General features: G+C 40.2%; 1 protein-coding gene across 2 annotated transcripts in view; it reads left to right on the forward strand.

Annotated features, from left to right (window-relative positions):
• KCNG3 (potassium voltage-gated channel modifier subfamily G member 3) overlaps window positions 1-22,643 on the forward strand; it is a 91,514-nt gene that overhangs the window by 1,149 nt on the left and 67,722 nt on the right. The gene's annotated exons all lie outside the window — the stretch shown is intronic.

Genomic DNA, 22,643 nt, shown 5'->3' on the forward strand with positions numbered 1-22,643 from the left:
GCATAATATGTACTGTAATGGAGTTGTTATGTTATAAAGGAGATTAATTTAGAGATAGACTCTAAATAATGGATAGACTGTGCCCTTTTTTCCCCAACAAAGTATGGAGTTAGCACAGCATCTACCCATTATTTGGCAGCCAAGATTCACAGCGTAGGTTTCAGAGGGGTGTTCCGTATGGGGAGGGAAAAACCTGTTATCATGGGAGAGAAGAAAATCTCAACTGCCCTAAATCCAGAAATGCTATTCAGGTAGTTTATGTTTTTTCTTTTCACTTTACCAGAATGAAAGGAAAATATTTTACTCTTTCCTAAAACCATGTTTACTTTTCAGTGGTGATACCTTAGTTCTGTTTTTTAGTGCTTGTGAGTTTGTTTTGCATATTTTGTGGAAGGAATAAACAGAATAAAATTGACTCTTTAAGTGCAATAGCCTTTTGGGGATGAAAACCAAATTGTGTAATTTATTTTATTTTACTTTGCTGGATACTGTTTGAAGATTCTTCCTCCATTCATTTTTCTTTAAATTCATGGTTGCATCTTGTAATGTTTTCCTGATAGGGATGGTGTTCTGTGCCCTGATGTTACCGTGGATTACGTCCACATAATATTCTTCCTTTGGGGAGTAAAGGTTTTTATATAAATCTAAGAAGTAAATAAAATTGTCTAGGACCATGGAGCCTATTACTGATATGCCATCTCGGAATAGAAGCCAAGATACATGCTTTAAAAGAAACTTCACTAGGAAGCTCATTTTATGAGGTTCTAACTGAGTTTTCAATTTACAGATAAGAATTACTTATTTGGTACTCGGGTGGTACAATAAAATTAATTTATATGCCTCCATACACAAGTGCCCTTGATTCTTTTAGAGGGCCATATGAAAATGAGTCACAAATGACTGGCCTTGAAGTGATTCAGTAGTAATTACAGAATTTCAAGACTAGTCAAGGTTCAAGCTACATTAGCAAAGGAAGCAGGAGAATTGAGTATAGCTATTGAGGAGTATGGCTAAACCGGTATACCGTATTTTTGCAAATAACCTGCCCACACATATAATGCACGTAGTGTGCCTAGGGAGTTAATGAGCGAGGTGGTTGCCTGATGGACAAAAAAAAAAAAAAAGTATAAAAAACGTACACATTATTTCCATAAAAAATGGTATAGGCAAAAACAGTGAAATAACTTGAATAATATTTTTTTTTTCAGGGGTGAGAAGGAGTTTTGGGAGAAGGGTATTCTGGATATCATTAGTATAAAACCATTTGGATACAAATGAGAGAGGTGAATAATAATTTTAGGGAAGGAGAGGAAGAGAAGAAACCCCCCAAAGGAAGAGAGAGATGGAAGAGAGGGAGACCACAGAAGAAGTGAGGGAAGAAGATAAGAGTAATGCTTTATTAATATATATGTACTTTATGTATATATATAATTACTCAAGTCAAAACTCTTTCCTTAGATACCCAGATATTTTAGGCAGAGGCATGTTTTTCTTGGCTAAATGGCCCAGTTTTCAGCTTCACTTTGTGAGTGTAGGTACATGAAGACCAGTGTCTGTAATCCCAAACAGAGGAACTAAGGGATGGCTGAATGACCAAAGACGCTGCATGTTATAGGGGAAGCTCTTCCTGTCCTCCTTCAAAAGAGAGAACCCCTAACCTGGCACTTTGCGTAGCTTCTTAGCTGGGCTTCTATCTGATACAGCCTTTCAAACAAACGCTGCCTGTGTGTGGTGGCCGAAATGAGCCTTCCTAAAACATCATTTTGAGCATTCAACCCTATTTGGCATCTACCATATAAAGTCGAAACTTCTTGCTTGGCTTTCAAGGCTCCTTACAGTTTCACCACAACCTGCCCATCTTGACATATCCTGTCATTATTTACAAGCCTCTTTTTAAGTATTGGCTGTGTTCAAGGTACCGTCGGTCTTCCAGTGTTCTTTTTTTTTTGTATAAAAAAGGTGTCAAGTTGATAATATAGGGATTAGAGGCACAATTGATCACTGAGCATTGTTTTGAGAAGGCCTTCAAGGTGGAAGAGGATACAAACAAGCCGTTGTTGAAAGGTTGTGGAGGTTGTGCACTGCCCAACACCGACATGTGCCACGTGCTATGCAACTTGCACAAACGTGTGGCCCCCTGGGAACAAAATAAGGAGAATGTTCCAGGTTAGGGGAACAGCACGGGCACAGGCATGAATTTATATATTGTGTTTCGGGAGTCCAGTGATGGAGTGAGAGGTGGATTAGAGAGCAGATGGTGGAAGGCCTTGAATGCCAGAGAGAGTGATTTTAGTTTGCAGGTGGTAGTAAGACATTGGCAGTTTTGTGAGAGTAGGGGTGAGTGGGTTATGCATATAAAGTGATGATTGTGGTGAGACACATACCATGAATTGGAGACGGGGAGAAACTGAAAACAGGAGCATGAATTTGGAGATCTTTGCAGAGGAAAGGAACAAGAACTTGAATTGCTTTGTGATGGTGAGAATTGAGAAGAAACGACAACTCTGGGAGATCTTAGGAAGAATCAAAATTAACCCAGGGTAATGATACAGGCATCAGCGACCAATTAAGTGAGCTCCCAGGGGCTAGGAGTCCTCCCCACCACCTACAAGCTCCACTTGCCCCAGCTGACCTGCCCTGGTACCTGAACCATCTGGATATCCCTTTCTGTAAAATCCGTTGCCTGTTCTTGAAATTGGCTCATCCATCAAGCCCAACTCAGCTTCTATTTCTTTTTGAAGTCTTTCACGATTAACCTGAGTAGATGTGATGTTTCCTCCTGAACTTCTTGAGAGATTGCTTATTTGTACTACTTTTTTTTTGCATCTGTAGCATCCTATCTAGCATGGTAGTTATTTTTCATATATACATGTTCTAGCATCTAAGCCAGATTTAGATGAAAAGCCCTAGCAGACAGATAAGTTGTCTTACATGATTTACTAGCACAGTGTCTTTTTCAAAGAGTTACTATTTAGGCACTGTAAATATTTCTTGTTAATATTACATTTTAAAACGTAGCCTTCCAGGAGTACATCTATCATGTTAATTGAAGGACAGTTTGAGGCAAAGCAGTGGGGTTCAGGTGATCGAACTCTTGGGTGATTGAGGACAGATCCTGCACGGAGAAAAAAGTATTAAATCAAGGAACAATTCTATATCAAGCACTTACTGTGCAGGGGGAATAAAGGTAAGGGTGAGGTTCTTTTGTATTAAACACTGACATTATCACACAATCTTAAGTTTGGAAGAAATCTTGAGCGTTCTTTCAAATCAGTAATTTAAAACTGGAGTGTGGGGGTGATCTTTAAAGTGATTTGTTTTGGATTCTTAATAATCATACAAATAGTGGTTCAAGAACCAGAAGCTGGTGAAGTAAGCCTTTCTCCATTCCCCAGCTACCCCTTCTTGTTAGATGTCACCACAGTGACCGGTAGGTTGTGTGTCATTTCAAAGCCATTCTTTGCATTTACGGGTATGTCTGTATGTATTGACAGAAAGCAGACAGACCAGCAAACCAGTGCATTACCGTGTCCTGAAACATGTCCAACATGTTGTGGAGATTGTTCCACATAAGTCTATTGAGATGCCTGATCCTTTTATACAGCTGCAAAATATTCCATTGTACTGATGTCTCATATTGCTGGACATTTAGCCTGCTTTTTGTCCGTAGGAAATGCTGTAGTGAATATCCTTGTATATATGAATTATTTTTCTTTGATGCAGCTATATCCATAGGATAAACTCCTGGAAGTTAAATCACTGGGTCAAAGGGCATATGCACTTGTAGTTTTCACAGATAATTCTGAATTTTTCACCAGAAAGATGGTACCAACTTATACTCCCACTAGCAAAGTATGAGAGAGCCTGTTTCTTCATACTCTACAAAGTATTGCCATATTTTTAATCTTACGAAGCTGAAAGGTGAAAATGGTATCTAGTAGTTTTAATTTTTATTTGTCATGTTTTCAGTAAGATTATATACATATTATGCATAGTATATTTTTTATATATATATTCCTTTTTGTGAACTGTTTATTCCTTTTGCCCATTTTTCCAGAGTTTCTTGGTTCGAAGGGGTTTTAAAAATACATTAAGAAATTAGCCTTTTGTTTAGGATATGAGTTGCAGATATTTTGTTCTCTAATTTAGGATCCTATTTAAAAATCTCAGTTGCCCGGAAGATAGTAGCTGTACTTTTAGTGTCTACTCATTGAGAAAAATACATAATGATCAAAGTATAACCATGAATTTTAGCCATTTACCAGCTATTTATTGAGCTTCTCTGACTGTGCCAGAGGTCAATAAGGCAGAGTTCCAGCTCTCATGGGGCCAGCAAACTGGTGGCGGGAGTGGGAGGGAGGCAGACAACAAAGAAGTAAGCAATAAATAAGGATTTCAGAGAGTGAGAGAAAATAAAACCGGGTAAAGGGATAGAATGTAGCAGGATGGGGCTACAGGCGATCCTTGTGAAGGGTAACATGGATTGAGGCCTGAATGCTGAGAAACAGCCAGCCTTGGGAAGAGGGAGGAAGAGTGTTGCGGGCAGAGGGAACAGTAAGTCATGAGGCCTTGAGAAAGGAGTGAGCTTGGCTTTTTGTGTGTGTGTGTGTGTCTGTAGAACAAAAAATAGGCCCATGTGGACTAGAGTTTATTCCAAGGGCAGGAAAGCTAGAGATGGGGCTTGAGGGGCAGGTGTGGCTGATCCAGCAGGGCCTCATAGGCCATGGAAAAGCGTTTGGATGTAACAGGGAAGCCTCTGGAAGGTTTGGAGCAGAGAAAAGATATGATCCGATTTGTTATAAAAACATCAATGACCACTGGGTAGGGAATGTATTGACGGGGCAAGAGCAGACGTGGTGAGACCTGGCAAGCAAGAGAACGTGGGGCTTGATCTAGGGGGATAGCAATGGAGCTGGGAGAAGTGAGAGGATGCAGGTGAATTATACGGATTTTCATTATTTTATTAATGATGACTCATCTGCCAGTACTAGGAACGTGTGTGAGGTATTGAGTGGAGCAATGGATTCCTTTTGCTTAACTACATTGGCCTACAGGTAGTGGGCCATGAATCCAGTTCTTTCCTACAGGGTCACTTCCCATTTTAGGATATTGTGAGAAGAAGGTTCTGGAAGAGTGATCTCCAGAGGGTCAGTGGGAGAGGGATCACATACCATTTTCCTTACGGTGCAGCTAAAACCATCTCATTCAGAGAACTGTCTTTTCTGTTAAAGCTTTTGAATGGTGCACACATTTATAACCTCCATCGATAAACAATTCCATAACTAATTAATCTTAGAATTATGATGTCCTTCATGTTTTATCTGTTTGATAAGATAAACAAAGATTTTCTAGACAATTTGCATTCCAGTAACATCTGGGTATTATTTTGACACTGCTAAGGAGATTAATGTTCTTTTTGGCATTTTGACATACAGACATCATCAGCTTTTAAAATTACTAAGCTTTGCTGCCTATTTCATAAAAAGATGCTCTTCGCTAGTTGCCTTTGATGAGTTTTGAGTTGTAAAAGACAGGTCAGATGTAAAGTAGCTGTCCCTTTTACTTTTTAGTCCCTTTTGCCCCTGGACTTCTGTTCCCTCAGTCGGTCTTATCAGACTTGTTCTCTTTTGAAATTTAAATCTCTTCAGCACACAAGCCAAAACCCAAACCCAATCTGCTGCTGTCAAGTCAATTCTAGACTCACAGTGACCCCATGTACAGAGGGCCTTGCTGTGCTTTTAATCTGTCCCTTAGAAATTATTTCTAAAATTTGCTTCATTGTAATCTATTGGCATCAGGGCTGCTAGGTGAGAGATGAGAGGGGTGAGAAGCAGGGTCAGCCCAAAGCTAATTCCTGTGTGATGGAGGTCAGACATACCTCCACACTCCAGATTTTCACCAATTCTGACACCAGCTATCTCTCCCATGGCACTATCTACTTCTCTGCTGGGTTTGATAATTTGTTGCAATGGCCACACAAAACTCTCAGACCATACTCAAATTGTGTGGTACATTAGGGAAGTAACAGACTACAATTTGGGATTGGGGTTAACTTGGAAGTAACATGATACAACTCAGGAGACAAGATACAGTTCTTCAGTCATGTCGACTTCCAACCAAGGCAGCTCTCAGCTTTTTTGGGGCCTGCCTGCTGCTGGGCCTACTCTCAGCCTCTGTCCTGCTTGGGTAAGTGTTTTAGCTCTCCAACTCTGCTGACAAGTGCCTGGAGGCACCTCAGTACTCCAGCGAGCCTCTTGCCTGAAGGTGCTCAGCTCCCTCTTGCTCTGTGGGTCAGTAAGCCCACTGCAGCCCCCTACTCCACTGCAAGTTTCCTGGTTCTTGCCACTTGTACTCCTGCACTTGTTTCTCTGCTGCTGGGCTCTGCTGTGGTTGCTGCCTCACACCGGCTTTCTGTCTTTCTCCTGTGTCTAGGAGGTTCTAAGTACAGGGACCCCAGGTCCAAAGAACGTGCTCTGCTCCAGGCTCTTCTTGATGGCAGTGAGGTCCCTCACAACCTCTGTGGGATTGGCCCTTATGTAAGCCTACGCCTTGTCAATTTCAAGGCATGGTCCTCCCACCAGGACCATGAACTGACCAATGCCCTCTATAGACCTTAGTCACTTAATTTGCACAGTAATCAACCAATTTCTGCAAGGTCACTTAATCCTATTGGGTGGTTTTACAGACCCTATTTGGATAGTCCTAGCCAATCATTTTGGTGGAATTACACACTTAAGGCCAAAAAGGCCTTGTATAAATATCTTAGTTATCTGGTGCTGCTATGGTAGAAATACCACAAATGGGTAGCTTTAATGAATAGAAATTTATCTTCTCACGGTTTAGGAGGCTAGAAGCCTGAATTCAGGGTGCTGGCTCTGGGGGAAGGTCCTTGTTTCATTTATTGCTCTCTCTTTGTTGGCTCTGGGGGAAGGTCCTTGTTCCTTGGTTTCTTGGTGATCTTCACGTGGTGTGGCCTCTACCTGCCCCCATCTCTGCTTGCTTCTCTATGCCTAATCTGCTTTTTTTATACCTCAAAAGTGATTGGCTTAAAACACCACACACCCTACATTGATATGACCTCTTAACAAAGAAAACCCATTCCAAAATGGGATTATAATTGCAGGTATAAACCAAAAAAACCCCAAACCTGTTGCCGTCAAGTCAATTCCGACTCATAGCAATCCTATAGGACAGAATAGAACTGCCCCATAGGGTTTCCAAGGCGGAAATCTTTGCGGGAGCAGGCTGCGACATCTTTTTCCGACGGAGCGCCTGGTGGATTTGAACTACTGAGCCTTCAGTTAGCTGCTGAGTGCTTAACCACTGTGCCACCAAAGGTATAGGGGTTAGGATTTATAATACATATTTTTGGGGGGACACAATTCAATCCATAACAATAAGAGAAGCCCATTGCACCACATTCACGTTGGAATTTTGATCTTTAATTTGTATTGCTTTATGTTCTGCTAAGAATTTGGGGGAGACTTAAAATGTTTAAATTTCTTGGAGTTTTATTTTAAGCCTAAATTAAAAAAAGAAAATGAAATAATCAAAATGAAATACCAGGTGATGGAAACTGCATTATTTCTATTGCCTTTTAGTGGAATATTTTATAGATCAGATAGGTTTTTAAGTACTTTGAGAATAAAAAGCAATATTTGACACTGAAGTAAAAGCCTCAGTTCTTTGACTCTGCAGATAGGTTGGATATTTCCAGAAGTCGGTAATTAATAAATCTCTGATAGGATTGAACATAACCCAGACCTCAGTAGAGGCTGTCCCTTCACAGCAGGCTATTGCTTTCAATATGTATCATGGTTTTTCTCTCTGATGCCAATTTTAGAATTCATTGGAAACTTTCTTTTGTCAATGACTTTTCTCTAACAAAGTGCTTTTTTCTCTCTTTTGGTCAGTGAGTATTTTCCACATTAGTCTTTTCATTTATTTTTTAATTAAAAGTTTGCTCCTTTGGAAATAAATATGGTTTTCCATGTTAATAAGGGGACATTGTTGGTTCAGTGGTAGAATTCTCGCCTTCCATGTGGGAGACTCAGGTTCGACTCCTGGGCAATACACCTCATGCATACCTACCACTTGACTGTTATTGGTGGTTTATATGGTTTTTTTTTTTTTTGTAATGCTAAACAGGGTTTAATGGAGCTTCCAGACTCGGATGGTTGAGGAAGAAAAGCCTGAAAGTCAGCTAGTGAAAACCCCGTGGATTGCAACGGTCTGGTCTACGTCCGACCCTGGGGATGACCCAGGACCTGGCAGTGTTTCTTTCCTTGTGCCTGGGTTGCCATGAGTTGGCAGCCTAATCAACTGCAGCTAACAACAACAAATGCTGTAAAATGAAAAGTAAATATGTCCTTATCTCCTCAATCCCACTACCCAGCTTTAGGGTACCTTTCCAGAAATTTTCTAGGTACATATAAATATATGCACATAAAAATTTATATACATATATATATAGACATATTACATGCATATTTTATAATATATAGATAGATACTTCCAGTAAAGTCTTGCTATAATTTTAATTTGTCCGTTAGAAATTATTTCTTAGAGTTGTTTCATGTTAGAAGCATAATACATGTAATAGATGCTTTCTTTTTTTAAATGTAACTGGGCTCACTCTATAATCTTATTCAGCTATTTGCTTTTTTCACTTAACAATCCATCTTGGAAATGTTTCCATGTCAATCCATATGAATCTTCATTTACATTTTAATACCTGTATGCTATTCTGTTATATAGATGGGCTATAGTTCATTTAACAAGTGTCTGTCCTATTTTAGTAATCAGTATTTATTGAGTACTTAGTATATACCAGCCATTCATTCATCAAGTTTTTACATGTATTTTGTCATCTAACTTTCATAAAAATCCTAAGAGGTAGTATCATTGTCATCCCCATTTTATGCCTGTGATTTAGATAAAAAACAACTAAGAAACTGTTGAGTTGTTGAGTTGACCCCAACTCATGAGGACTCCATCTGTGTCAGTAGAACTGTGCTCCATAGGGTTTTCTTTCTTTAAATATTTTATTGATTTTGTCGTTGTTGAGAATATACACAGGAAAACATACACCAATTCAACAGTTTCTACCTGTACAATTTAGTGACATGGATTACATTTTTTGGGTTGTGCAACCATTCTCACCCTCCTTTTCTCAGCTGTTCCTCCCCCATTAACATGAACTCACTGTCTCCTAAGGTTCCTATCTAATCTTTTCAGTTAACTGTTGTCAATTTGATACCGTACAGATAGTTCTTAAACGGGTATAATGCTCAAGGCAGACTTTTTTACTAGTTAAGCTAAACGGTTGTTTGGTTTTTGAGAAGATTTCAGGGGATATTTTTGGTTTAAGGTTTAAACATTATCTCAGGGCAGTAGTTTCAGGGGTTCATCCAGTCACCATGACTCCAGAAAATCTGGATTCCATGAGAATTTGAAATTCTCTTCTGCACTCCCCCCCTCCCCTTTTAATCAGGATTCTTCCATAGAATGTTTGATCAAAATGTTCAGTAATGGTAGCCTGGCACCAGCCAGATCTTCTGGTTTCACAGCAATGGAGGCAGTTGATCATGGAGGCAATTAGCTGCACATTCCATATCCTCCTCCTATTCCTGACCAATTGTTGCAGGCCTTTAAGACCCTAGGCACTATGCAATGAACTAGGAGGTAGAACAGAAGCACTAAACACATTATTAGGCCAACTAACTGGATGTCCCATGAAACCATGACTGTAAACCTTTAAAGCAAGGAACCAAATCCCATGAGGTTTTTGGTTGTACATAAGCAGTCTCAGAAGCCACTCTTTTTTTAAAAATTGTGCTTTAATTGAAAGTTTACAAACTGAGTCAGCCTCTCATACAAAAACTTATATACAGCTTGCTATATACTCCTAGTTGCTCTCCCTCTAATGAGACAGCATACTCCTTCCCTCCACTCTCTGTTTTCATGTCCATTTGGCCAGCTTCTGACCCCCCCTCCATCTGCCCTCCAGACAGGACCTGCCCACATAGTCCCATGTGTCCACTTAATCCAAGATGCTCACTCCTCACCAGTATCATTTTCTATCCCATTGTCCAGTCCAATCCCTATCTGAAGAGTTGGCTTTGTGAATGGTTCTTGTCTTGGGCTAACAGAAGGTCTGGGGACCATGACATCTGGGTTCATTCTAGTCTTAGTCAGACCATTACGTCTGATCTTTTTACAAGAGTTTGATGTCTGCTCTCCTGCTCCCTCAGGGGTTCTCTGTTGTGTTCCCTGTCAGGGCAGTCATTGGTTGTAGCTGGGCACCATCTAGTTCTTTTGGTCTTAGGCTGATGGAGTCTCTGGTTAATGTGGCCCTTTCTGCCTCTTGGGCTCATAATTACCTTGTGTCTTTGGTGTTCTTCATTCTCCTTTGCTCCAGGTGCATTGAGACCAATTGTTGCATCTTAGATGGCCGCTTGCTAGTGTTTAAGACCCCCGACGCCACTCTCCGAAGTGGGATGCAGAATGTTTTCTTAATAGATTTGTTATGCCAGTTGACTTAGATGTCCCATGAAACCATGGTCCCAAAATCCCTGCCCCTGCTACACTGGCCTTTGAAGCGTTCAGTTTATTCAGGAAACTTCTTTTCTTTTGGTTTAGTCCAGTTGTGCTGACCTCTCCTGTGTTGTGTGTTGTCTTTCCCTTCACCTAAAATAGCTCTTACCTACTATCTAATTACTGAAAACCCCTCTCTTTCCCTCTCTCCTGCCTCTCGTAACCATCAAAGCATATTTTCTTCTCTGATTAAACTATTTCTTGAGTTCTTATAATAGTGGTCTCATATAATATTTGTCCTTGCAACTGACTAATTTCACTCAGCGTAATGCCTTCCAGATTCCTCCATGTTATGAAATGTTTCACAGATCCATCACTGTTCTTTATCGATGCATAGTATTCCACTGTGTGAAAATACCATAGTTTATTTATCCATTCATCCGTTGATGGGCACCTTGGTTGCTTCCATCTTTTTGCTATCGTAAACAATGCTGCAGTAAATGTGGGTGTGCATATATCCGTTCATGTAAAGGCTTTTATTTCTCTAGGATATATTCCAAGGAGTGGGGTTGCTGGATCATATGGTAGTTCTATTTCTAGCTTTTTAAGGAAGTGCCAAATCAATTTCCAAAGTGGTTGTACCATTTTACATTCCCACCAGCAGTGTATAAGTGTTCCAATCTGTTCACAACCTCTCCAACATTTATTATTTTGTGTTTTTGGATTAATGCCAGCCTTGTTGGAGTGAGATGGAATCTCATTGTAGTTTTGATTTGTGTTTCTCTAATAGAAGCTACTCTTTTTTTTGTTGTTGTTGTAAATTATCACACAACTTTTGCATATTCAACTTTTCATGGCATTTTTTTTATTAACTTTTATTAAGCTTCAAGTGAACGTTTACAAATCCAATCAGTCTGTCACATATAAGTTTACATACATCTCACTCCCTACTCCCACTTGCTCTCCCCCTATTGAGTCAGCCCTTTCAGTTTCTCCTTTTGTGACAATTTTGCCAGCTTCCCTCTCTCTCTATCCTCCCATCCCCCCTCCAGACAAGAGTTGCCAACACAATCTCAAGTGTCCACCTGATATAATTAGCTCACTCTTCATCAGCATCTCTCTCCCACCCGCTGACCAGTCCCTTTCATGTCTGATGAGTTGTCTTCGGGGATGGTTCCTGTCCTGTGCCAACAGAAGGTCTGGGGAGCATGGCCGCCGGGATTCCTCTAGTCTCAGTCAGACCATTAAGTATGGTCTTTTTATGAGAATTTGGGGTCTGCATCCCACTGATCTCCTGTTCCCTCAGGAGTTCTCTGTTGTGCTCCCTGTCAGGGCAGTCATCGATTGTGGCCAGGCACCAACTAGTTCTTCTGGCCTCAGGATGATGTAGGTCTCTGGTTCATGTGGCCCTTTCTGTCTCTTGGGTTCTCAGTTGTCGTGTGACCTTGGTGTTCTTCATTTTCCTTTGCTCCAGGTGGGTTGAGACCAATTGATGCATCTTAGATGGCCGCTTGTTAGCATTTAAGACCCCAGACGCCACATTTCAAAGTGGGATGCAGAATGTTTTCATAATAGAATTATTTTGCCAATTGACTTAGAAGTCCCCTCAAACCATGTTCCCCAGACCCCCGCCCTTGCTCCACTGACCTTTGAAGCATTCATTTTATCCCAGAAACTTCTTTGCTTTTGGTCCAGTCCAATTGAGCTGACCTTCCATGTATTGAGTGTTGTCTTTCCCTTCACCCAAAGCAGTTCTTATCTACTGATTAATCAATAAAAAAAACCCTCTCCCTCCCTCCCTCCCTCCCTCCCCCCTTTGTAACCACAAAAGTATGTGTTCTTCTCAGTTTATACTATTTCTCAAGATCTTATAATAGTGGTCTTATACAATATTTGTCCCTTTGCCTCTGACTAATTTCGCTCAGCATAATGCCTTCCAGGTTCCTCCATGTTATGAAATGTTTCACAGATTCGTCACTGTTCTTTATCGATGCATAGTATTCCATTGTGTGAATATACCACAATTTATTTACCCATTCATCCATTGATGGACACCTTGGTTGCTTCCAGCTTTTCGCTATTGTAAACAGAGCTGCAGTAAACATGGGTGTGCATATATCTGTTTGTGTGAAGGCTCTTGTGTCTCTAGGGTATATTCTGAGGAGTGGGATTTCTGGGTTGTATGGTAGTTCTATTTCTAACTGTTTAAGATAACGCCAGATAGATTTCCAAAGTGGTTGTACCATTTTACATTCCCACCAGCAGTGTATGAGAGTTCCAATCTCTCCGCAGCCTCTCCAACATTTATTATTTTGTGTTTTTTGGATTAATGCCAGCCTTGTTGGTGTGAGATGGAATCTCATCGTAGTTTTAATTTGCATTTCTCTAATGGCTAATGATCGAGAGCATTTTCTCATGTATCTGTTGGCTGCCTGAATATCTTCTTTAGTGAAATGTGTGTTCATATCCTTTGCCCACTTCTTGATTGGGTTGTTTGTCTTTTTGTGGTTGAGTTTTGACAGAATCATGTAGATTTTAGAGATCAGGCCCTGGTCTGAGATGTCCTAGCTGAAAATTCTTTCCCAGTCTGTAGGTGGTCTTTTTATTCTTTTGGTGAAGTCTTTAGATGAGCATAGGTGTTTGATTTTTAGGAGCTCCCAGTTATTGGGTTTCTCTTCGTCATTTTTGGTAATGTTTTGTATTCTGTTTATGCCTTGTTTTAGGGCTCCTAGGGTTGTCCCTATTTTTTCTTCCATGATCTTTATCGTTTTAGTCTTTATGTTTAGGTCTTTGATCCACTTGGAGTTAGTTTTTGTGCATGGTGTGAGGTATGGGTCCTGTTTCATTCTTTTGCAAATGGATATCCAGTTATGCCAGCACCATTTGTTAAAAAGACTATCTTTTCCCCAATTAACTGACACTGGTCCTTTGTCAAATATCAGCTGCTCATATGTGGATGGATTTATATCTGGGTTCTCAATTCTGTTCAATTGGTCCATGTGCCTGTTCTTGTACCAGTACCAGGCTGTTTTGACTACTGTGGCTGTATAATAGGTTCTTTTCATGGCATTTTTAATGGCTGTTTTGTTGTTGGTTTTTAGAAAGAATTTTTTTGTGTGTTTTAGGTGAAAGTTTACAGTGAAAATTAGTTTTTCACTCAAAAATTTATACACAAATTGTTTTGTAACATTGGTTGCAATGCCTGCAATGTGTCAGCACTCTCTCCCTTTCCCTTTCCACCCTAGGTTGTCTGTGTCCATTCGTCCAGTTTTCCTATCCCTTCCTGCCGTCTCACCTTTACTTTTGGACAGGTGTTGTCCATTTGGTCGCATATACTTGATTGAAGAAGCACGTTCTTCATGTGTGTTGTTGTTGCTGTGGAATTATTCTGACTCATAGTGACCCTGTGTACAACAGAACAAAACACTGTCCAGTCCTGTGCCACCCTTACAATCGTTGTTATGCTTGAACCCATTGGATAACACCACACGTGTTATTGTTTGTTTCATAGGCCTGTCTAATCTTTGGCTGAAACGTGGATTTCAGGAGTGGCTTCAGTTCTGAGTTAGCAAGATGTCCAGGGCCTATAGTCTCGGGGGTTTGACTCTGTCTGTTTTTGTGTGTGCGTGTGTGTGTGTGTGTGTGTGTGTGTGAAATTAAATTTTGTTCTACATGTTTCTCCCACTCTAACCTGGGCCCGCTATTGTGATCCCTGTCAGACTAGTCAGTGGTGGTAGCCGGGCACCGTCTCGTTCTTCTGGGCTCAGGTTGGTGGAGGCTGTCGTTCAAGTGATCTGTTAGTCCTTTGGACTGATATTTTCCTTGCGTCTTTGGATTTTTTTTTTCAGAAGTAGATCACCAGACCTTTCTTTTTTAATTGTATTTATTTTCTTGTTGTTGTTAAGAACATACACAGCAAAACATACACCAATTCAACAGTTTCTACATGTACCATTTAGTAACATTGATTACATTCTTTGAGTTATGCAACCATTTTCATTCACCGTTTCTGAGTTGTTCCTCTCTCATTAATATAAACTTACTGCTCCCTAAGGTTTCTATCTAATCTTTCAAGTTGCTGTTGTCAATTTGATCCATATAGATAATTCTTAAAAGAGGATAATGCTCAAGGCAGACATTTTTTACTAGTTAAACTAAATGATCGTTTGGTTTTAAGAAGACTTCAGGGGATATTTTTGGTTTAAGGTTCAAAGATTATCTCAGGGCAAGAGTTTCAGAGGTGTCTTAGTTATCTAGCACTGCTGTAACAGAAATACAAGTGGGTAACTTTAACAAACAGAAATTAATTTTCTCAGAATTTAGCAGGCTAGAAGTCTGAATTCAGGGTACCAGCTCTAAAAAAACAAAAAAAAGAAGAAGATTTTCTGTCTCTGTGGGCTCTTGGAGAAGGGTCCTTGTCACTTTTGACCTGCCTCTGGGCGATCTTCATGTGGCTTGATATCTCTCTTCCCTCATCTCTGCTTTGCTTGCTTGTTTAATGTCTTTTATATCTCAGAAGAGATTGACTCAAGAGACACCTTAGGTTAATCCTACCTAATTAGCATAACAAAGACAACTCATTCCCAAATGGGATTATAACCACAGACATAGAGGTTAGGATTCACAACCCATATTTATGGGGGACATAATTCAATCCATAATAAGGGGTTCATCCAACCTTCGTGGCTTTAGGAAGTCTCAAGTCTATGAGAATTTGAAATTCTGTTTTTTCATTTTCCCCGTTTTGATCAGGATTCTTCAATGGAATCTTTGATCATTATTTTGATGCTCAGTAATGGTAGCCAGGCTCCATCTGGTTTTTCTCGTCTCATGGCATAGAAGGCAGTTGTTCATGGAGGCAATTAGCCAGACATTCCAATTCCTCCTTCTGTTTCTGACTCCCCTTCTTCCTCTGTTGCTCCAGGCAAATAGAGACAAATGGTTATGCCTTGGACAGGCCTTTCTTCTGAGTTGCCTTTGGGTAGACTTCCAGCCTTTCAGTTAGCAGCTGAGCATGTTAAGCATTTGCACCATTCAGGGACTCAGATTTAGACAGGTTAAGTAAAATGTCCAAACACACAGAGTGAGTAAGCGGTGACATAGGATCTGATCCCTGCATCTTCACTCTGTTCTGCTGAGGATTAGTTAGTTTGACTCCAGCGTTTTAGTAATGCCAACAGTGGTACAGAGCACAACCCTTTCCGCGTATCTTTGCAAATTGATATATATGCAGGATAAATTCCAAAGTGGAAAAATAGCTGGGTGTTATGGATTGAGTCGTGGCCTCCCCTTCCTCAAATATGTGTTAGAATCCTAACCCCTATGCTTGTGGATGTAATCTGTTTGGGAATAGCGGATTCTTTGTTATGTTAACAAGGTCATATCAGTGTAGGTATATCCTAAACCTATTCACTTCTGAGTTATAAAAACAGCAGGTAAGACACAGAAGCGAGCACAAACTGGGGAAAGATAGATGATACCTGAAGATCTCCAAGAAACTGAGGAAGGACCTAGCTACAGAAGCTGAAAGAAACCAGAATCTTCCTCCAGGGCTGACAGAGGGGAAGTCTTCCCCTAGAGCAGATGTGCTGAATTCTGATTTCTAATCTCCTGAATGTGAGAAAATACATTTCTGTTTTTTAAAGCCCCTCCCCTCTCCCCCCACTTTGGTATTTTTTGTTACAGCAGCACTGGATATACTGGGTGAAAAGATCGTGCTTTCAAAAAAAATTGGTAGCCGTTGGCAAATTTCCCTCAAAAATATGAATAAAAAGTCAGCATTATTTTTTATTAATAGTAGTAGCCATCATCATCATAGTAATGCAATTAACAATCAGTAGAGTACTAATATTAATAATGAATTTATTAATTTTTTTCATTGTGCTTTAGGTGAAAGTTTACACAGCAGATTAGTTTCTTATTAAACAATTAATACACATACTGTTTTGTGACGTTGGTTGCTAACCCAGTGATGCATCAGCACTCTCCCCGTCTTGACCTTGTGTTCCCCATTTTTGTTCATCCAGCTTTCTGTCCCCTCCTGTCTTCTTGTCCTTGACCCTGGGCTGGTGTGTAATGATGAATTTAAATAGTAAACATTTGAAAGCTGCATACTTTTTTTTTTATGTAGCAGATTTATTGAAATATAACTCAAATACCATATAATTTATTCTTCCAAAGTATACAATTCAAGAGTTTTTAGTATATTCATAGAGTTGTGTAATCATCACCAAAACCGGTTTAACATGATATGTTTTGGTGGTGTGTTTGAAGGACTATAAAAGAGTTACAAGCTGGAGCCCACAAATGGCTAAGAAAAGGATGCGGGTACCCCATCTTGGCTGAGCAGATGAATCAAACAAAGCAACGGGCAAAACATTTGTCTGAATGAATGAATTCATTCATGAGCTGGTGAGTTTTATTAGAGTGTTTGGAATCGTGCGTTATTTAAATGATCCTCAGCCTGTGCGCAGCAAAGACTTCTCTGCAAGGGAAAGTATGTAATTGAGATAGTCTTCTGATTATCTCAGGCAAAAAATGCCAAAGGCAAAAGGAAAAGGCTGTGGTGGATCTGGGGTGACCCTGGACAATTAATTCACTGCCTCACCTGGGCCTGTGCCCTCATCTCTTAAGTGGGAGTACCCCACACAAGGGTCAAAAAAGAGAAAGAAACCAAACCCTCGATTGGAAGGTAAACTTCCTTGACTCTTTATCTTCCCCTGTCTTAGATAACTATCCTGTCTTGAGGTAGTGAGTATGTTTAGCTTCCCTTTCAGTCTAGAAGATCTTTTTTTTTTTTTAATTTTTATTTTGCTTAAAGTGAAAGTTAACAAATCAAGTAGGACTTTAATATAAAAATTTATAAACACCTTGCTATACTCCTAAATGCTCTCCCCCAATGAAACAGCACACTCTTTCCCTCCACTCTCTTTTCACGTCCATTTAGCGAGCTTCTGATCCTCTCTACCCTCTCATCTCCCCTTCAGACAGGAGATGCCAGCATAGTCTCATGTGTCTGCTCGATCCAAGAAGCTCATTCTTCACCAGTGTCATTGTCTATCCAGTCCAATCCCTGTCCGAAGAGTTGGCTTTGGGAATGGTTCCTGTCTTGGGCTAGTCTCAGTTAGACCATTAAGTCTGGTATTTTTCTGAGAATTTGGTGCCTGCATCCCACTGCTTTCCTGCTCCCTCAGGGGTTTTATATTGTATTCCCTGTCAGGGCAGTCATCGGTTGTAGCCAGACACCATCTAGTTCTTCTGGTCTCAGGCTGATGTAGTTTCTGATTTATGTGGCCCTTTCTGCCTCTTGAGCTCATAATTACCTCATGTCTTTGGTGTTCTTCATTCTCTTTTGCTGCAGGTGGGTTGAGACCAATTGATGAATCTTAGATGGTCTAGAAGATCTTTGAGAGCAGAAATACTATGCTTCACAACATGTAGTTCTATACCTTGCATATAGGTAGGCACATACTGTGTTAGGCTGGGCTCTCTAGAGAAGCAAAGCCAGTGCAGTATATATATATATAGAAAGAGAGAGAGAAAGACAGATTTATATAAAGGAAAGGGTTGTAGAGGCTGAAAAGTCCCAAGTTCGTGGGTCAGACTGGTGGCTTCTCCTGACTCATGTAGCTGCAGGTGCTGGCAAATCCAAGATCAAAAGGTCAGATAGGAGGCCTCTGGCTCACAGGGTGTGGAGGCCGATGAATCCCAAGATCAGCAGATAAGCTACTAGCTCAAGTCCCAAGAACTGGAGGTCAGATGAACAGGAGCCAGCTGCAGGATCCGGATTAAGTGAAAGCCAGCAAGCCTTGCCAGAAATTCCACCTGTATTGGATGCAGGTCACACCCCTGATGAAATTCTCTTTCAACTGATTGGCTGCTCACAACAAATCTTATCACGGAGGTGATTACGTTATATCAGATCTCATTATGGAAGTGATTACATCATTATATAACTGCCAAACTACATCATAACTCAAACCACTGAGGATCATGGCAAAGCCAAGTCGACACACAACTTTAACCATCACACATGCAGATATACACATTGTGTGTAGTAAAATATATATAACTAAAAAACTGCCATTTCAACCAGTTTTATGTGTACAATTCAGTGACATTAATTACATTCTCCATATTGTGCAGTCTTCACCACTATCCATTTCCAGATGTTCTTCATTGCTTTAACAAACACTTACTACCCCTTAAGCAATAGCTCCCTGTTTTCCTTCCCACCTGCCCCTGGTTACCACTAATAAACTTGGATCTCCATGCCTTTGCCTATTCTAGATATTTTATATAAGTGGGATCCTACAATATTTGTCCTTTTTTATTGGACTTCTTTCCCTCAGCGTAATGTTATCAACATTTATCCATGATGTAGCATGTATCAGAACATCACTTCTCTTTGAGACTGAATAATACCCCACACTCGGGATAGTGTTATAATATATATATTATATATATATATAAATATAATATCCCAGTGTACAAACCACATTTGGTTTATCCATTCACCTGTTGATGGACGCTTGACTTGTTTCTACCTTTTGGCTATTGTAAATAATGCTGCAGTGAGCATTGGTGTACAAGGATCTGTTTGAGTCCCTGTTTTTAAGTCTTTTGGGTGTATTCCTAGGAGTAGAATTGCTGGGCACATGGTAATTCTGTTTAACTTTTTTAGAAACCACCAAACTGTTCTCTGTGGAAACCCTGGTGGCATAGTGGTTAAGTGCTAGGGCTGTTGCTAACCAAAAGGTCAGCAGTTTAAGTCCACCAGGCACTACTTGGAAACTCTATGGGGCAGTTCTACTCTGTCCTATAAGGTTGCTATGAGTCAGAATCGACTCAACAGTAGTGGGTTTGGTTTTTAAACTGTTCTCCATAAGGGCTATGCCATTTTACATTCTCACCAGCAATAAATGAGGGTTCCAATTTCTGTACAACCTTGTCATCACTTGTGTCTTAGGCTGGGTTCTCCACAGAAGCAAAACTAGTAAAGGGTATAAATATATAGAGAGATTTATATCGAGGAAATGGCTCATGCAGTTGCAGAACCTGGAATGTCCCAAGTCCTTGGGTCAGAATACAGGCATTTTCTGATGCATGTAGCCACTGGGGCTGGTGAACCCGAGATCAGCAGGTCGGCGAACAGGGCTCTTGTTCACAGGCTGTGAAGATCAACGAGTCACAAAGATCAGCAGGCAAGACTGCAGGTAAGCTGCTAGCTCAGGTCCCAAGACCTGGAGATCAGATGAACAGGAGCCAGCTGCAGGATCCAGAACAAACAAAAACTTACAACTCTTGCCAGAATATCCACTTATATTTAATGCAGGCCACTCACCCAAGGAAACTCCCTTGCAACAGATTGGCTGCTCACATCAGATCCCATCATGGAGGTGATAACATAATATCAAATCTCATCGTGGAAGGATCACACTATCACATGATAATCAAACCACTGAGAATTATGGCCCAACCAAGCTGACTCACAACCTTAACCATCACAACTTGTTATTTTCTCATAATAGCCATCCTAGTGGGTTTGAAGTGATATTTCCTTATGGTTTTGATTTGCATTCCCCTAAAAAAAAAAAATATATATATATATATATATATTTTTTAATGACTAATGAGAAAACCCTGGTAGCATAGTGGTTAAGTGCTGTAGCTGCTAACCAAAAGGTCAGCAGTTCAAATCCACCAGGCGCTCTTTGGAAACCCTGTGGGGCAGTTCTACTCTGTCCTGTAGGGTTGCTATGAGTCAGAATTGACTCAATGGCAATAGGTTTGATTTTTTGGTTTTGTTTAATGATGTTGAGGAAACCCTGGTGGCATAGTGGTTAAGTGCTACAGCTGCTAACCAAAAGGTCAGCAGTTTGAATCTGCCAGACGCTCCTGGGAAACTATGGGGCAGTTCTACTCTGTCCTATAGGGTCACTATAAGTTGGAATTGACTCGATGGCAGTGGGTAATGATGTTGAGCATGTTTTTATGTGCTTCTTGGCCATTTGTATATCTTATTTGTTGAAATGTCTTTTCAAGTCCTATGCCTTTATTTTGATTGGGTTGTTTGTCTTTTTGTTGTTGAGTTGTAGGAGTTCTTTATATATTCTGGATATTAAACCCATATGTTGTCATCTTGTTCTTAGGTGCTGTTGAGTCGGTTCTGACTATAGTGACCCTGTGTAAAACAAAGTGAAAAACTGCCTGGTACCGTGCCATCCTCACAGTTGTTGCCATTTTTGAGACCATTGTTGCAGCCATTGTGTCAGTCCATACGTTGAGGGTCTTGCTCTTTCTTGCTGACCTCTATTTTACCAAGTATAATGTCCTCCTCCAGAGACTGGTCCCTCCCGATAACATTTCCAAAGTATGTAAGACGAAATGCGCCATCCTTGCTTCTAAGGAGCATTCTGGCTGTATCGTACTTCTTCCAAGACACATTTGTTTTTTCTTCTGGCAGTCTATGGTATATTCAGTATTCTTCACCAACATCATAATTCAAATGCATCATTTCTTCTTCAGCCTTCCTTATTCATTGTCTAGCTTTCCTATGCATGCGAGACGATTGAAAATACCCTGGCTTGGGTTAGGCACATGTTAGTTCTCAGAGTGACATCTTTGCTTTTCAACACTTTAAAGAGGTCTTTTGCAGCAGATTTGCCCAATGTTGTTTGATTTCTTGACTGCTGCTTCCGTGGGTGTTGACTGTGAATCCAAATAAAATGAAATCCTTGACAACTTCAATCTTTTCCCCATTTATCATAATGTTGCTTTTTGGTCCAGTCGTGGGGATTTTTTTTTTTTTTATTGTGCTTTGGGTGAAAGTTTACAGCTCGAGTTAGTTTCTCATATGAAAATTTATACACACATTTTTACATGACCCTAGTTTCTATAGTGTGACAGCACACTCCTCCTTTTCACCCGGAATTTCCCGTGTCCATTCAACCAACTCCTGTCCCTTTCTGCCTTCTCATCTCACCTCTGGACGGGAGCTGCCCATTTAGTCTCATGTACCTACTTGAACTCCTAGCTCAGTTCAAGTCTCATGTACCTACTTGTGTTTTAAGTGTTTTCCTATTTTCAGTGTTTTACCTTTGATTTATTTGTGCCTTCCCTATTTGGGTTGATATGTTGTTCAGTCCTGTGTTCTAGTCTTGGGTTGTTATCTGATGTTACTGATTTTCTAACTGGAGGACTCCCTTTAGTATTTCTTGTAATTTTGGTTTGGTTTTTACAAATTCCGCAAACTTCTGTTTATCTGGAAATGCCCTAAATTTGCCATCATATTGGAGAGACAGTTTTGCTGGACATAAAACTCTTGGCTGGCAATTTTTTTCCTTCAAGGCTTTATATATGTTATCCCATTGCCTTCTGGCCTACATGGCCTCTCCTGAGTAGTCCGAGCTTAGTCTTATTGACTCTCCTTTGTGGATGACTTTTCATTTATCCCTAACTGCTCTTAAAATTGTCTCTTTATCTTTGGTTTTAGCAAGTTTGATTATAACATGTCTTGGTGACTTTCTTTTGTGATGTACCTTGTGTAGGATTCCATGAGCTTCTTGGATAGATATCTTCTCATCTTTCACAATATCAGGGAAGCTTTCTGCCAACAAGTCTTCAAGAAATCTCTGTGTTTTCTGTTATTCCCCCCCTCTGCCCCCTTCTGGTACTCCAGTCACTGATAGGTTTTTCCTTTTAATAGAGTCCCACATAATTCTTAGGGATTCTTCATTTCTTAAAATTCTTTTATCTGATTTTTCCTCACATAAGTTGGTGTCAAGTGTTTTATCTTCAATCTCACTAATTCTGACTTTGATTGCCTCAGTTCTGATCCTGTTACTTTCTATTCAGCTGTCTAATTCTGAAATTTTATTGTTAATCTTTTGGATTTCTGTTTGCGGTCTCTCTATGAATTCTTGCAGCCTGTTAAATTTGTCATTATGCTCTTGTGTAACCTTCTTAAGTTCCTCTATTGCTTTCCTGTGTGCTCCTTGGCTTTTCCGCATTTTGCAGAGCTCTGCATTTTGAATAACTCTGTATAGTAATCTTTTGAATTCTACCTCTGGTAATTCCAGGAAGTTATCTCCCTCCAGAGGGTTTCT

Source organism: Loxodonta africana, chromosome 26 (genome assembly GCF_030014295.1).
Source record: "Loxodonta africana isolate mLoxAfr1 chromosome 26, mLoxAfr1.hap2, whole genome shotgun sequence".
NCBI lineage: Eukaryota > Metazoa > Chordata > Mammalia > Proboscidea > Elephantidae > Loxodonta > Loxodonta africana.